At 40.4% G+C, this 17,436-nt stretch overlaps 1 protein-coding gene and 1 pseudogene across 2 annotated transcripts in view; one reads left to right on the forward strand and one right to left on the reverse strand.

Annotated features, from left to right (window-relative positions):
• Nucleotides 1-17,436, forward strand: part of KCNIP4 (potassium voltage-gated channel interacting protein 4) — a 1,020,161-nt gene that overhangs the window by 145,756 nt on the left and 856,969 nt on the right. The gene's annotated exons all lie outside the window — the stretch shown is intronic.
• LOC109453827 (casein kinase II subunit alpha-like) lies at nucleotides 11,302-12,452 on the reverse strand (annotated as a pseudogene).

The raw sequence follows: 17,436 nt of genomic DNA on the forward strand, positions 1-17,436 counted from the left end.
CGGAGACGGGAGCTTATGCACTAAAAATGTAACTCCCTGATGCCGTGTACATTACAGATTATAAAGGGCAAAATCACATGACACCACGGGTTAGGAGGTTCATGGTTGTGCTGGGAGCTTATTGGTTGGAAGTAAGGTAAGGGTAACGAATCATTATTCAGGCCTTGAGGACAGTTCTGAGGTCCTTGCCATTGTCCCTCTGTCTGGTCCTTTGGGAAGGTAGCCAGGGGGTCATTCCATTTTAGAGCTCAGGAGCTGAAATATAACTTAGGTTAAGATGTTATCTTTAGCCTGCCACAAGTCCAGAGCATGTGACCGTTAGATCCAGGCTACTGTCTTCTGGCTACTACCCCGGGGGTTCCTGATTATCTGGGGTAACAGGCTAGTTCTCTGAAGGAGAGTAGATAGATAGATAGATAGATAGATAGATAGATAGATAGATAGATAGATATAAACCACTAGTATCTTCTGGGAGCCAGTGTTAGTTGGCAGTGAGATATATATATATATATATATATATATATATATGTAAAAGGAGAGAGACAGACAGACAGACAGACAGACAGAGACAGAGACAGAGAGACAGAGAGAGAAAGGGATATGATTTCTAGAGCTACGATTTAAACCTAAATTTACTCAAAGTCATAGGGACCCTTGGTTTCAAATTTTACAAATGTATTGTTTAGACCACCACCTAGGCCATTAGCAGGCAGAAACCTGAGGTTTCCTGTGCTTCCACTTCTTCCTCTCGTTCTTATAGAATTCAAGAACCTTCATTCACAGAGTGTCAGTCAGTTCCATGTGGAAGCCCATTGGAGAGGGAACGATTCTGGTCCACTGTGGTTATTACACGTCATTGCCACAAGGTGTCGCTGTTGCCAGTGAATCTTCTGTAGTCCCAACAGCCACGTGCTTTGTTTCTTTTCCCTAACTATCTCCCCGCAGTTCACTGCGGTGCTTGGATTCTGGGGTGCCAGCTCTCTCCTCACACGCACCTCTTCAGTCGTTTCCCCACAGCCTGCTGATAAGGGCTCTGGGTCCTGAGGTGCTTCCTACGTCAACCACATGCTGTGCTAAGAGTGAACCTTCCTGGGTGCCCCCTGAGGTCAGGTCTGAGCTAGACTCTCCATCCTGACTCATCCCTCTCTGTGAGGCAATCCCTTACTCTGGAATTGCCCTGCTTCTCCACTGGGACCAGCTCTGCATAATAGGGGAGGAAATAATTTTTGCTAAGCAGCACAAGCATGAGATTTATTCATTACTGCTTTTCCCACAGCAGCGGACATTCGTTTGCATAATTAATAAGGCCACTCAAGTGATCTTATAAGACAAAAAAAAGATTAGATTCTCTTGGTAGTGAAATGAAACATAAACGACAACATGCCCATCTTAAATTTCGATTTATTATGTTGTTAGTTTAACTGTCATAGTGATATTAGCTCAACGTAATTTTGGGGGGGAAACACTACGCTCCACCCAAAGCAGGCACACTGTGAAATAGGGTCTCATAGAGTCACTGCTTTAATACAAAACTTGTCATGAGAGGAACAAGAGGGGCTATGAATTGAACCCTCAGGGTACACACTCCCTCCACAGGCTCTCACAAACGCCTCTCGTCAATGAACCTGTGCTCTCACGTTTTGCCTTCCAGCCAGGCAGGGTGGGTAGAGGAGGCCTGGGCTCTTACCAGTTCTGAGAAGCATACAGTGCAGCGGACAAGGCAAGAGGACACAGAGGTCTGGTTTCAGGCTCCCTCTGATCAGAGCCTGTGCTGGAAAGAGCAGTAAAGCTTTCTCAGGTTCCTATGTGGTCCAGTCCATTTAGGGCTGTGGAGTAACAGCCTCAGCGAGTCTTAAGGAGCAAATTCACGATCTGCTAGTGTCTTCTGAGAGCCAGGGTGTTAGTTGGCAGTGGTTTATATATTCAAGGTTGCCATCCTGGCCGGGCATGATCACTCATCACCAACTGTGAGTACAAAGATGAGACTCTTTATTTCATTTTTCTATCAATACATCGCTGCAAACAGACGTCCTGGTGTCATGATATAGCCCCAGGCTCTTCTTCCACTTTCTCTCCAAATCAGACTAGATCATTCATGAACTTTCTCATTGGACTTTTCTAATTTCTCGTCTAGTTGCAAACTTAGCACATTAATTGGCACTCACACAGGATTGACATCTCTAGCATTTGCCTTTTCTCCTGATTCTCAGAGTTTGCCTCCCTGGCGGGTGTGGTATTCATGTTCCTAGAATTGCTAGTCTGAACCCTCTCTTTCTCCACACAATTATCTGAAATAATTTGCTGATCTCCAGCCATTATGGAAAATGCCTGCTTGTCGCACAGATATGTTTTCCATTTCAGTAAGTCTATAAAACTTCTCTAATAAATTGAATCTCTTCTTACTATTTTCTCCCTATTATCCTGGCTTTACCTACAAGATTATACTGCTCATCACTAAAATGTATAATCACATTTAGACCAAGTGATATAATTGTATAAATCTTCTTCTGATCTGGAGTTCCTGGCACTCGAATCGTTTCCTAGCAAACCTATTATAACCCACAGGCTGCTTCCAAATTCTGTGTGTTGGCTCGAGGTTCTTTTTTCCAAACCATAAAAAGCAAACTTGAGAGTTTTTACAATTTGAGATAAATCAAAGTTTGTTTTACTTCCTTTTGCCACTTTCATTTTTCATGAAAAGAAGGATGCATGAACAAAAACTGAAATGAAAAATTTAGCATCTATTGTAGAAAAAGCACTCCGCTGGTGTTTTTAAATCTTCCAAATGACCAACTTTGCAAGTTTAGTTTTCGTTATTCCCTTTTACTTAGAAAATTGAGACTCTGAGAAGAGAAATAACTTGCTCAAGATTTAATTAGCTCAAGGGACAGACCTAAGTAAGCCCTCTGTGCCTACCACTGCCAACTAACACCTAGATCGCAGAAGACACTCAAAGGTGGTGAGTTTACTCCTTAAGGAGTAAAGGTCTTTTACATCTCACTTCTGAATGGATTGTTGTTTTTAATAGCTAATGGGATAATATTCAGTGGCTGGAGTTCAAAATTTAAACCAATATTATTTAGAAAAAGAAAAGAATTCTACATCTTCTTTGTGAGAAGAGATTAAAGCCAAGTGTGTTTGTTAGTTACAAGTAGGCTGACCTAGCAGTTCCTTTACTCTCTATGTGGGACCATAACCTCCAGCGCTGTGTATATAACAAGCACTGAATGGATGGGGCCTGCTGCTATGTAAGAGAACTACGCAGCCATGGGCTTTGTTTGTTATGACACAAGGTCAATAGCAACAGTTAAAAGGATAATGGGAATAGACAGATCATTTGGGCAATGATCTGGTTTCATTGGTGTGAACTCAACCATGGTTCAGGAATTGTTACCCAGTGAGCCTGTGCTTGCTGTTAGGGCCGCATTCCTGGGCGTCCTGAGAAGTAAGGGAATTAGATCAATGGTGCGTTGTCCATTTGTTCTAGAAGCAGTTAGTAAGCATTCACTGTGTTCTAAGCACTGTCCTAGACAGGAAGACGTACACTTGGCCTGTCACCTAAGAATGATAGATATTAAACATCAGAGCACTTCTCAGATCACCCCCGGGGTCCTCCCACTCCAGCTATCTCTCTCCACACCGCTCCCAGTCTTCTGGGGTCCCCCTCCTACTCTCACTTTTATGAAGACTTGGTGAGAATTCATTTGAAGACTCATGACTGAGAGTTTGATTACTGGAGAATCTTATTGCTCCAGCCCATTAATCACATTGAGAAAATGTTTAAATGTTGGCCAATGGATGTCATCTTTATGTGTGGTAAACTGTTAATTCAAGTTGGCTTTAACACTTCAGGAGAAATAAAATAATGGTGGCCTTGTTTGTTTGCCTTATGTCGGTGGTTGAAGAACAGTTGACTTGGCTTTGCTCGGAGGCTCCTCCAACCAACAGCAGCCAGTTCTGTTCAACATGAATTTTCATTATATTCTGTATGTTGCGACCCATCCATATTTACTGAGTCCAGTACTGTACTAGGCACTGGGGGGAGACATCAGACAAGGAAATCAGTGTATATAAAATGGGCAACTATTTGTAAAGGCCATGCGGTAATATATAAAAGATAAATATTTTATCTATAATGTAAAATATAAACATTAATTAATTTAGACAGAAATATAATGAACTAATTTAGGAAGATGCAAGTACATAAATATAATGAATTAATTTAGGTAGATGCAAGTACTAAGGCATGCAAGGTAGATGCTTACTGATTAAATAGATGTGTGTTTGAGGAAACGCAAAGCACATGTCCATAGAGAAAAGTTGAAAAGAAAGATAACAGTTTCTAATCTTCTCTGTGTCGCTCTAATATGGTACCGTCCAGGAGGGTCTACGTGGCTAATGAGCACTTGAAATGTAGTTGGTCTGAATTAAGATGTGCTGTCAATGCAAAATAGACAGACTAATTTCAAAGACAATACGAAAATGATGTGAAATATCTCACTAATTTTTTTTATTACATGTTGAAATAATATTCTGAGCACATTGTATGAAATAAAATATATTCTTAGAATTAATTCCACCTGTTTCTTTTTACCTTTAAAACTGTGGCTAGTAGAAGAGTTAGTGTACCTGTGTGGAATGTCTTGTATGGCTGCGTGGCTCTAGTGTATTTCCACCAGTCATTTTGGGGATTATTGCATATAGAGATTTATAATCCTTTTTTTTTTTTACATTTAAGATTGTATCATAAATATTTTCTCAAACTATAATTTTTGAACAGCTTCATAAAAATAGATCATATGACAGGTGTTTGTGTAACGACAACATCCTGTTGTGCCCCCGTTTACCTGTTTAGGTTACTTACAATTTGCAAAGTAAGGATTTTCTTTTTTTTTAGTGAATTGTTTTTAACTAATACCATCTCTCTTCCCCTCTCCTCCCATTGGAGTAAATTTGGAAAAGGTAAATCTAGAAGAAGTAATTAAAAATTACATATTCTCATTATAAGAAGCATTCACTTTTACTATTATGGTATATTTCTTTTCAGTTTTTCTTTCACTTTTCTTCCTTCTTTTTGATTTTATAGTTCCTTGTTTTACAAATGTACATGCTGAATTTTCATTCTTTTTTATCTGAACACAAGAATTTTATGCTTTTCATTTTATTATGTTATTGTATAAAGAAAAAGAGGTGATCATTGTAATGGCTATACAATGTTCTGCTGAATAGATCATTTCCCTCTGCTATTATTGGCTTTGTACGTTGAATCCAATTTTGAACAATTACATATAATGAATTTTTTCCTCCAACTTTTAGATAATATCCATTTGTTTACTGAACAAGCCTCAGATGGGCATTTAAGAAAATGTACACAAGGAACGACCATATATCACATCCTAGAAACTGCCATGCTTCAATTTAGAAGTTATATGGTTGAAAAGTTACAGGGTGCTCTTCATAATTAAAATAAGTAAGATCTAATGGCGCTGTGTTCCCTTTTTCATTCTGCCATGCTGCTGGCAGAACAATTAATAAAGCCAACCTCCAAAAACTCATCGTTTTCCTATTTAACAAATTTAGACTATATTTTAATAGAGACATGTATTAATTGGAGCTTGGGTTTAAGCCAGTTTTTCCACTGTTAATAATTTTTAGCATGAGTGTGTGGGTTGGTATGAATGAGTGTTTTCTCTTATTTTAATAGCACACTTGCTCCCAGAGTTTTTCTTGTGCTGCCATGCTTTTCTTTCTTTTTTTTTTTTTTTTTATGAGCATCAGCAGACACTAAACAATCATTCGCTGAACCACTGGATCCTAGTCACTGACTTCAGTTAAGTTTGGGCTGTGGAAGTGAAATATTAAGAAAGAAGCTTGGGGCAGGGGAGCAAGTGAGCTCAGTTCTCAGCAAAACCGTGAGTAACTGAGAGGCAAGCAAGGTTATGGGCGAGGCCATCACCATTCCTATTTGCATTCAACACTGCTGCTGGTAGGTGCTCTTCGTGGGTCTGAGTGCAGCTGAATAGGTTTGTCTAAAGCCTGTAGTTCCTTCTTTTTCAGGTTAGATATCACAGGATGTTTACATTAGTGCAAAGAGTTAGAAAGGAGAACAAAGAAATCAAAAGCAGGAAACCTGAGGAGCAGTGTATTAAACTCAAGCAGAGATGAAGGACTGTACTCTGTGTTGTAATTCCATTCCTCCCAGGTCCACAGCCCTGTGCAGGCAGGCGATTAATAGCTGGTCACAAGGAGCGTGGATGAGAGTGAGCATTCTGGAAACTTAGGTTGTCATTCCAGGTCCATTGCTGTGTGACCTCAGGAAAGTTGTGTTCACCTCTGAGGACTCTACACCCCTCAGGGATGGACAATACGTCTCCTCTTCCACAATTTGCTTGCTTGGAAATGACGTCCTAAAACTCAGTGTTAAGTCTATATTCAGGGTTGTCAAGGGCAAAAAGTGTCCGGATCAATTACTAATGTCTGTGAAAAGTAGCACAATTCCTCTCCTTGGACACAACCACTGCAGGTGAGCTTCTAAATTAAATATCCCGTAATTATTTGACTACAGAAGATGTATGTGTCCTTGCAACATAAAACTAAGAAGATTCATCTGAATGCTTCCCTTTAAAGAAGGTCATGTTTTAAAATTACGTGTGTGATTTGTAAATAGCACATAAAATACAGTGTTGAGTGAAGAGCTGTATGTTGATACTAGGACTCAATCTTAGGGAAATGTGTAAATCCATCAAAAAGGGGCAAATGATCCAAAGCAAGGGTTCTTACTTACTGACCACACCATTGTCTTGACAAATTTCATTAATATTTTAAAATCTCTAGATGTAAGATGCCAAAATGGTACCGGTGATTGTTCTTAGGGAAATTTTCTTTGGGGACAACTTGGTCCATCATCATTTCTAATCTATGGTTCTCTTTTCCACAGTAGTCTCTGAGCCTGTGATCACATGCTCTCATGGCCGATATGCTAGTTATGGGCAATGCTAACAATGCCTTAATGAGTTTTACTCTGTATCTGGACCCATACAAAGGGCTTTAGATAACTCAGTGATGTCTCACCGCAAGCCGAATAAGGGGGTATTACTATGTTTATTATCATGCTTGTCTTATACATTCGGAAACTGAGGCACAGAAAAGTTACACAACTCACCCAAGGTCACGTTGCTAGTAGGCAGCAGAGCTCTTAACCTGATAGAAACACTGATTGTCATTTGAGGGTCTGCTCTGCACCAGGCACTTTTTGCCAGAAGCGTTCCTTGAAGGATTTGTTTCAGGTCTGTTTTCTTGATGAGATAACTGAAGCTCAGATTGCTTAAGTAACAAGTCCACTGACATCCAGTGAATAAGTCTCACAACGGGGAACCTCTCATTCCAAAGAGTGTGATGGGTTCACCAGTTTAAAGGTCTCCCTTCTGGAAATTGTGATGCAGCTGGGGATAACTTGTTAAAGCAGAGTGGACAAAGTTCACATATTGAAATCTGGATCTCCTTTAGTACTACAGATTTACAGAAATGACAGGCGGCAGAATGTCAGAAAATGCGTCTTGAATTGGCTTGTGCCAAAGTCCTGCCGACATTGGGAGTGTAGAGCTGGTTAGTTATCATCATGTAAGTCAGAGCGCAAACCTTCCTTCCTCAGAGACATTCTGTGATCACCCTTGGGTTACCTTTTCAAAATTGCTCCCAAACATACACTCTCCCACATAACCGCACACACACCTGCAGTTACCCTATCTTTACTTTGTTTTACTGACATTTATCCTTATTAATGTTGTCCTGTCTTTTACCAGGGAGTACTTACATGGGAGCGGAGGGCCTCTGGTTTTGTTTACCACTGTATCCTCAGTACCTAGGATGTATCCGGGACACAAAGTACAACCTAAAATTTTTTCTGAATGAATTTTGTGTGTTCTTCTTATTAAAAAAAAAAAAAATCAGTAGCAGCACATTTTTATCGACTGGTTCCCTATGTGTTTTGCTTTGTATTACATCCACATTTTCGGAATTTATTTCTAACGGTAAAATTAGGGAGTTGGTCCTATTAGCCTTGCTTTGCAGATGAGCAAACTAAGGCATACTGAGATCACATTACTTGCAAAAAGACACACACACATAGAACACACCCAATACTGACCTCACCCACGACAACGAAGAGTCGTGAACAGTTTGATCTGCTCCTTGGTTGGTTTTCCTATGAAGGTATTGAGTGGTTTCATTACTAACTTTGTAGACGCGATTTAAATTCAACTAACATTTATTGAACACACCCATAGATTTTGTGGCAAACATCATTAGTCTCACTTTACAAAGGGAAAAAGGGAAGTTCGGGTAAGTGATATTGATATCGCTGACAGCTGGTGAAGCTACAATACAACCCCAGGCCTGTTGAGGCCACGTCCCCTGTCATTCTGTTTTAGAAGAGCTGAGTCCCCTCTCTTAAAGAGAAATAGCATCACCAGCTATGCATTGCCTTACCATTATTTTCCTTTTGTTTTTCCTTTGTTTAAATGTTTTTATTAAAAATAATAATAATAATAATAAATGAAAGTCCTTCACGGCACAGCTTCTTCCCAGCACAGTTCGTTTTAGTTACACCAATTATAGTATATTACAACCAGTAAATCAAAGGGGAAGAGGAGAACTTCTGACTTCAAACTTAAAAAGGGGTGGGGGTACTTCAAACAAAGTGAAAAAAACAAAAAAAAAAAACACACCAAAAAAACCCGTTAAAAACCTGTCAGAGTAATTGCCAACACAACTGTCTTCTATTGCCGGGCATCTCCTACCCTCTGATCAGTGCAGACACAGGCAGTGCTGAGAAATCGCGTCCCGGGACAGTGGGAACCAATGAGGGAATTTACAACAAAGCAGAAGAAGCTGTTACCCTGTATACACTTGCCTCCGCCCCACTCACTTGGGTCTTTTTTTCACGCTTCTGTAGTGACTTCTTAAGTAGCATTTACAAGATTCTATTTCTTTTAAAAGGCTCTTGGGTGCCCTTCAGCGTCCTCTGCATTCAACTTCCGTTTCTTGCAAGGTCTGCTGTGTGTTAAGAGGTCCAGCTGTCCGCAGCTCCCCATGTCAGTGGCTGCTCCGTGTGGATTCTTTGAGCTACAAGGGTAGGATATGCAGTCTTCATGTACAACCCTCCACCCCACCTCAAAAGAAAGAATTTATTAATCGTAAGTGTCCTGTTCAAATCACAATCCAGTGCAAACAGAATCATAAATTGCGTCTCCCGCACATCAGCTCTTTTAGCTTCTGCACAAATTCAACATGGTAACCTCCAAAGCATTCTAGGGCATAAAAGGGTCAAGAACGAGAAATAGCCACTCTAAGTGGCCTCCAGGAAGAAAATCGCCCCCCCCCCCACACACACACAGTCAGAATGTCTTCCCTATGGTTGAGAAGCATTGTAAAAGGAGACTTTATCTTCCTCTAAAGTTCACCATTGTATTCTGTACAGCCATCACCTTGACAAAGTTACTAGAGCCAAGATGGGTTACAAAGTTAGATAATTTTATTAAATCCAACTCCTCAAATAATTACTTTTATCTGGGACACCCAGATGAGAAAGGCTTATGAACCTATAAAGGTAGCAGAATGGGGAACTAAGACTTTAAGCCTTAAATTATGTTGAAAGAATTTTTCCTAGCCCTCACAAGCAGCTACTGTTATGAAATAACAGGAGAAAATACAGAACTATTGTGCTTAAGAAACTAGGCTTCCTCAAAGGAACATGATAAATGTGGGTGGTTGGATTACAGTGGAAAATCCACTTTACACACAAAAACTGGAGTCTTTTTCCATCCCCAACCCCTGCACTGCTGAGCGTACCTGCCAGCCTACAAAATGAGTTTTATGGCAAAGGATCAGTAATCCCCAGAGACGCTGTGGCCTGTGGTCCTTTCTAAAGGCCTCTTCGCCCTGCCCAGGAAGCCTCCATGCTACAGGGATGCTGGCCCCTCAGATATGAAGGTGAGACACCCACCCAGCGAGAGCTTTACACAGGGACCGTACATCTAACCTTGATAAACAAAACAAAACATTTATTTACACCAAAGAATTCCGATACTGGATCTTTCACCTATGAAGGACAAAGTATTATTAGATTGGTGCAAAAGTACTTGCGGTTTTTGCAATTATTTTTAACCTTTTAAACTGCAATTACTTTTGCACCAATCTAATATATGTATATGAGTGTGCACACAGCAAGGGATGGCAGCGTGGTAATAAGACAGTTTACAGTTTCCCACAATCATGGGTCTACAAGACCAAGGGGCAGGTCCTTCTCACTGGATGGCAGATGAGGGAAGGGGAAGGTAGGAGGAAAAGAGGTAAAAGCTTAAAAGGAAACAGTGTGGTCACATCTCCCGTTAGTTCTTAAGGACTTGCTAGCGTGAAAGCTATATAGACAATATTTTTTCTTTTGTGAAAAGCAATAAGTTATACCCAGTAACTAACTGAATTTAAAGTGACTAAGTCAAATAAAACTGAAAAAGATTTTGCCTTCCCCCTTCCACCAACTATTGAGCATGTTGGGAGATAAAAGGGGACAGGAAGCTATTCAAATTTTAAACTAAACTAGACCAAAGTTTAGTTTAAAATTTGAATAGCATCCTCTCCCTTTTTATTTGAGTTGGATTTAGGGTTAGGTCAGTAAGACACGATTCATAATGAACAGAAATTTTCAGGACCCGTCTGCACTTTGGGTAGATTTTGGCATCTAAGTGCAACTAAGACATATTTCCACTGGATTCCCCAGGACGATCCCAATGCAGCACTTTTGGGGTAAAGGGATGTACGTGACTAGCAGGGCACTGCTCTTTGGGTTGCGTCTTCTCTTCCCCCTTCCTTCCCACCTCCCTTCAAGAAGCTACACTTTTGTCATCTCTGGAGAACAGCATGATACAAATCCCCATAGTACAGGATGGTGAGGCAGGGATGGTGGGAGTGGAAAGAGATCTCCACTCAACGCAGCAGCTAAATTCGAGGCTGGTTTATTTTTGTTCTTTAGTGATGAGGAACTGAATCTGGAAGGGGAGAAAAGAATTTGTCTATGAAATATTCATGGACAGGTAATTTTTAAGGGAATCCCTGAGTTATGAAAAGTTTGAGTGAAAAAAATCAGTCTATATATATATAATGACTGAACTAGTATAAATCCACAAGCAACTGTTCAGACAGGGTGCTTCTTAAATATTTCACCCCTCCTTTCCGGGCTCAAGCTGTGTCAAGGAGAGAGTGGACTCCCCCATCTCTGCTCAGGCATCAGGACAGAAGACGCCATTATCTCTGAGCACCAGGGACAGCTGGAACAGGTGTCCTGAGGGGGTTGGAAGCAGCAGTCACTGGTGAGCCTGCCATAGGTCTGAGGGGTGAGGGGGTTGGCACTGAAGAAATCCTTGGGATTATATTGACGCTACTGCCCCCTGGCATGCTACACGAGCACGTTAGAGCCTGGTCTTCACAATAATGTAGAAATAGGGGTGCTCCACGGCCTCCCTTGCAGTGAGTTGTGACTGGTGGTAGTATTGCAGCAGCTTGGCTAGGAAATCCAAGGCCTCAGAGCTGATGCAGTGCTGGTTTTCACTGTGGACAAAGCACGCCTATCGCTTTCCAGAGTGCCTGACCAAGCTATCATTGAAACGTGGATCTAATTCAGTGTTGTATTTGTCAGTATAGTCATGTAGATCTTCTGTCTCTAGAACCTTGGTTATCCTCACCTATTGATCACAATTGTCATGTCCAAGGAAAAATGGCTCCTTCTGGACAATCATGCCTGCCAGCCTACAGCCCAAGCTCCACACATCCAAATGAGGATTGTACATCTGATAGTTTACAAATAGCTCAGGGCCTTTGAAGGATCGGGAAGCACCTCAAATATGACATTCTTGGCCAGGATGGTAAAACTCAGCCAAACCCCAGTCTACTCGCCCCAGATGTCTTTGCTCATGATCAGTCATGACATGATGAGGCCTCACATCTCTGTGCATGAGTCCCATGCGGTGACAATAATCCAGGGCCTTCACGACCTCGTATGAGTAAAATCGAATATCATCGTCTGTTAATGTCTGTGGAACTGTTTGAAGCCTGTGTTGCTTACGTGTTCACAGACCAAGGTGGGGGTTTGTGACACAGGGTCTTTACAATGTCTGCCTATGTGATGATGTTGGGACTACCTCACAAATTCTCCGAAATCTGTATTTCACGCTTGATTTTCTTCTTCTTTACTGGCTTGAGAATTTTAACAACACCTTTTTCATTATTTGTGATGTGGAGAGCGTTGATTTACTCCAGCCTAGTGTTCCAGCCAGGTGGCATCATCTTGACTTCTGCATTCCGCCACGTGTGACTGACTCCTCATCCCAATTTACTCGAGGTATGTGCGTATCAGCATCTGCGCAGACTCTGGCCCTGCGTGGCGTGGGTCCCGACATGTCAGACAAGTTGGTGGACATAGTTGGACTTGATGTTGGGAGATGTGGCAGTCACTGCGTTCAGAGGCAGCTGGGGGTAAGACCTTGTTTCAGACCCGTTTCCCGTTTTCCCTGATGGAAGCAGCAGCAGCCATGCCCGCTCTCCCTCTCCTGACACAGATGGTGTCGCTCATCATTGTTTTCAAACTGTATATATTGAGAGGAAGAGTTCCAGGATGGCACCTGTTGTGATTCCATTGTAAAGTGCTCTCTTGGGGCAGATAATATTTGAATATAAATTATCGATAGTTGTTTAGTCCAAATCCATACATGAATTGATATAAGAATTGATTTTCTCTTTTGGCAGAGGTCTAACCTACACAGAGAGGTCTGCTGGATGATTTTCTTATCATTTCTTTTCTCTCAATGTGAGTTTTGCATTTGCATTTCAATACCTCAAAGGGAACAGTTTACACCAATTATTCCAATATCTGGAGCTCCCATTGATTTGCTTTCAGAAAAAAGAAGAGTTTGAAGAGTAATTAAGGAATGCCAGAGCACGTTTGTGCCCCTCTTAAAGCAGTCAGGAAGTTACTAAACTAGTGAACATGCAGTTGGAATTCCCCCACACAAGGGAGAGAGGCTGCGGTTGAAAGATATTCTTTATAATACCTAGCTCAACTCTTTAAATGTTACCTATGTGGAAGAATTAAACAACAAAAAACACACAAGCAATCCAGGTTTCAACCTGACCAAACAGAAGAAGGAGAAGTATGTCTTCATTTCACTAATGCCTGGGGGAAAAAACAAAACAAAACAAAACAAAACAACAACAACAACAACAACAAAAAACGAAGAAATGAAAATCCATGTTTTTGGTTATAGTCTGTCAACTGATATTCCTTTAAGGGAGACTGGGATTCTGAGGTTATCCAGAAAATATTCTGATTCAAAAAACAGAGACAGGCCCTTAAAATTAAAAATGTGTTGCATTCCCTAGGCTGTGTTAGAGGTGATAGAACCATTTATAGCTTCTCATACAATGTAAGGAAAAAATACAATTTTTTGTATCACTTCAACCATAACGTAACCGAAGATCATTACTACCCTGCTCTCAGCAACTATAGAAATTGTGAGAAGCTAAATTTCTAAGACTACCTCAGAGCTAGAACATTAGTAAATTTTTTCATCTGAGAATTATGTTAATACAAATTCAAGGGCAAAGGTTCTGGTGAATATGTACTGAAATTTACCAACACTTTTAAAGATCTTTCATTCACTCCACATTTTTCAGGCAGATATTTGACCAGTAGGTGACCTCCCTAAGAATGCTTATGAAGGTCGTTAGTTAGGTCCAAATAAATACTTGGATGCTGCTCCTCCCCCACCCCCAGCCTGATCAACAGCAGATATACTGAAATTTGGAGCACCTTCTATGGAACTAGACATTGCTTGTGATTGCCACGAGTCCCTTGTCCTTCAGTTTCACGTGCTCTGGGGAAACGCTGTCATTTTTTTTGGAGTTGCTCAGCACTGTTCTTCTCTGCTTTTTTATGTGATGCATGACTAGATGAATAACTGAAACCAAATTTTATTTCAAGTGTTTATTTCAGATGTTTAGCATTAGGATTTATTAGAGGAACATGACTAGTGAGTGACTCATTCTACTTCAAATTTGTGCCAGAAACTTTACATTCATTGTCACATTTCCTTCTGCCAACAACTGAGAGGTGGAGGGGAGGGAGGCAGTATCCCCACTTCATGGATATGAAAACTGAGGTTGAAAAAGTGAACAGGTAATTAGTGGCAGAGACATGAATGACACTTACACGTGACTCTAAAAGCTTTGTTCTTTCTACTGTCCCTCAGTAGGACTTACTTCCATGTTAACTCTGTACAAGTTGCTAGTCGAGTTTTATTCAGACGTTTCTCAGGGTTACACTTGCAGTTGTCTTTTTGCCTTTCCCTATATGTTGTTTAGTGGCCTTTCTTCTCTTCAGTGTCTTCATTCCGTCCTAGGAACCTGAGGTCTCAGGGAAGCTTCAGTTATTAGGCATGTTAAGGAAATGGCTGTGTGGAGGGGGGCGAGTTAGAGCAATGATCAAGAGGAGAGGTTTTTCTCTGCAAGACCTGGTCTTAGCCCTGGGTGATGTTGGGCAAATTTCTTATCCTCCCTAAGTGTTGGCTTCCTCATCTGTAAAACTGAGATAAAGGTCCTACCTAAGGCTCAAAGTTATTCATGCATTCATTCACTCAGCAACTATTTATGGAGCCCTCATAATATGCCAGATACTCAGTAGTGAATTAACTAAGTTACATGCCCTAAAACAGTTCAAGTTCTAGCAAAGGACGAGAGATAAACAAATAGGAGTAAATAAACTTGTGTCAGGTAGTGGTAAGGACTCTCTAGAAAAAGGAGAGTAAGAATGATGGACAGTGGCAGAGAAATGGAAGAGTGATGAGGCAAGAGGGATGGTTTTGATAAAGTGACCAGGGGAAGTTTCCCTTATAAGGGGGACAGTTAAGCTGAGACCTGAAAGAAATGCTATTGAAAGAATTAAGAAAACAAAAACAAAAACAAGAAAACTGCATATACAGTGCGTTGCAAAATGACTGCTGTGGAAAGATGCAAGCTCTTACCACACACCTATTCTATTCTATTCTATTCTATTCTATTCTATTCTATTCTATTCTATTCTATTCTATTCTATTCTATTCTATTCTATTCTATTGTGTTCTGTCCTGTCCTATCCTATCCTCTTCCATTTATTTGTTTTATTTTGATAAAAACACTTAGCATGAGATCTACCCTTTAATAAAATGTTGAGTATACAGTGCAGTGTTTTAACTGTAGACACTATGTTGTATAGCAGGCATCTATAACTTATTCATCTTGCATAACTGAAACTTAATACCGATTGATTCTCATTTTAAGTCTCTGGAATGGGAGCTCCCTGAGAAGAGGGGACATTTCTGTTTTGTTTATCACTGCATCAAAATGCCTGGGGAGATTTTTTGGTCCGAGAGATTTTTTGGTCCGAGTAAGCCGTAGCTCTGAGTTTCTGCCTATTTCCTGATGGCTATGGCAGAAGGAGGAAGTCAGAAGACAACAAGGAAGAGGCCGGGAGTGGATTACCAAGCTCTGCAGTAGCAGTCACCTGTCCCACCTCTTCAAAATGTCATCAGAGATTAGACCAGGAAGCCTTTGGGCATAAGCTTGACTCTAGTTTCAGAAAAGAAATGATGCTTCAGTAAGACATTTCCTTAAAAGTAGCCATGTAATCTACAGAAAACAGCAAAGGTTAGGTCTTGACATCTGCAGACAAGTCCAGGCTTCCTTACTAACCTGGTTGGGGACACAGGAGGGAAATGTACAATGGGGAATTTAAAAGGCATGTGCTTCGTTCCTGTCCTAACTCAAGCATCCCATTCTGATGTGCTGGTAGCTTCCTGGAAATAGCCAAGGTATATTCCTTAGAGACCAGAAAATGTTGTCCTTCCTTTTATTAGTTCAGTTGCTATTTACTGGTGAATGCATACATCCAGCTCTTTGGCTTGCAAAATTCCAGAATGTTTGGTGTCCATAGTTTCTAGTCACAAACTATGTGCCTAAAGCATGAGATCTAAAATTCATGCTATTTACATACGGTATCTGCCACGAGGTCTATGCTGTTTTATTTGGTAATACCCAACAGAACTGATTGCCTCTCTAGTAACTTGAGTATAGCTAGCATCTTGTGGACCCAGAGACTATTCGACAAAGTCAAATGATTGTAAGGCTGTCTCTTAAGTGGATTTGCTGGTAGTTTTCATAGTGTACATTTTTATCTAGAATTTTAGCTGGTGTGAAAGATCTTTGTAGGTTATGTAAGTACTAGGAACCTCACCACATTTTAACCTGCACTGTTTAATTGCAGATTTTGGACACGCTTGTTCAAAGACGTCAGACATTTAACTAAATTTCTGATTCAGTTTTGCTAAATTGCAAACATCCTTGAAAAACTGATAAACAGCAATGAGCCTCCAAATGCCTCTAGAAAGGCAAAACACTTGGAAAAAATAAAACCCTCTAATTGCAGCAGCACATTTTATGGTCAATAAAGTATTCAATATGCTATGCAGCAGGGATATTTCAACTGAGTCAAGTAAAAATAACTGTGCGTGTGATAACTCAATGAAAAGTTTTTTCCTCAGCAAGAGATTTTAAAAAACAAACAAACAAAAACCTCAGCTGTTTCCAGCCTTGCATATTTGATAAATTGCTTGTACAAAGAGAATGTTGTATTTTTTTTTTTTATTAAATTTATTGGGGTGACAATTGTTAGTAAAATTACATAGATTTCAGGTGTACAATTCTGTATTACATCATCTATAAATCCCATTGTGTGTTCATCACCCAGAGTCAGTTCTCCTTCCATCACCATATATTCGATCCCCCTTACCCTCATCTCCCACCCCCCACCCCCCACCCCCCTTACCCTCTGGCAACCACCAAACCATTGTCTGTGTCTATGAGTTTCTGTTTCTCATTTGTTTGTCTTGTTCTTTTGTTGCTTTTGGCAAAGAGAATGTAGCTTTAGTCTGTCTAAAACAACAGAAAACAAACAAGTTCCTTGTGGTAGACTCCTAAGGAACATTATATACCTGATTCTGATTCATTTGGATTATTTAAATGAAATTTCTCTTAAATATAAGCCCCACAGTCTGACCCTAGAGATTTTTCTTCCCAAGAAGGAATTGTACTTTTATCTTCTCTCCCTCCCTATCTTTCTTCCTTTTCTATCATCTATCCATCCATCTATCCATCCTCTCCAATAATGTTTTTTAAGTATATGCATGTACCACATTGCAAAGCCTGTGCTACTCAATATGACTTTCTTTTTGGTCTGGTGGGGAAAAAAATAGCAAAGATGAATAAAGTTTTGTACAGTCTCAGATGAGAGAACAGCTAACAGCCTTGGGGAGCTTGCAAAAATCATACAGTAACTTTTAAGCTGATCTTAAA

Source organism: Rhinolophus sinicus, chromosome 1 (assembly GCF_057876585.1).
Source record: "Rhinolophus sinicus isolate RSI-liver-muscle chromosome 1, RSI-T2T, whole genome shotgun sequence".
Classification (NCBI taxonomy): domain Eukaryota; kingdom Metazoa; phylum Chordata; class Mammalia; order Chiroptera; family Rhinolophidae; genus Rhinolophus; species Rhinolophus sinicus.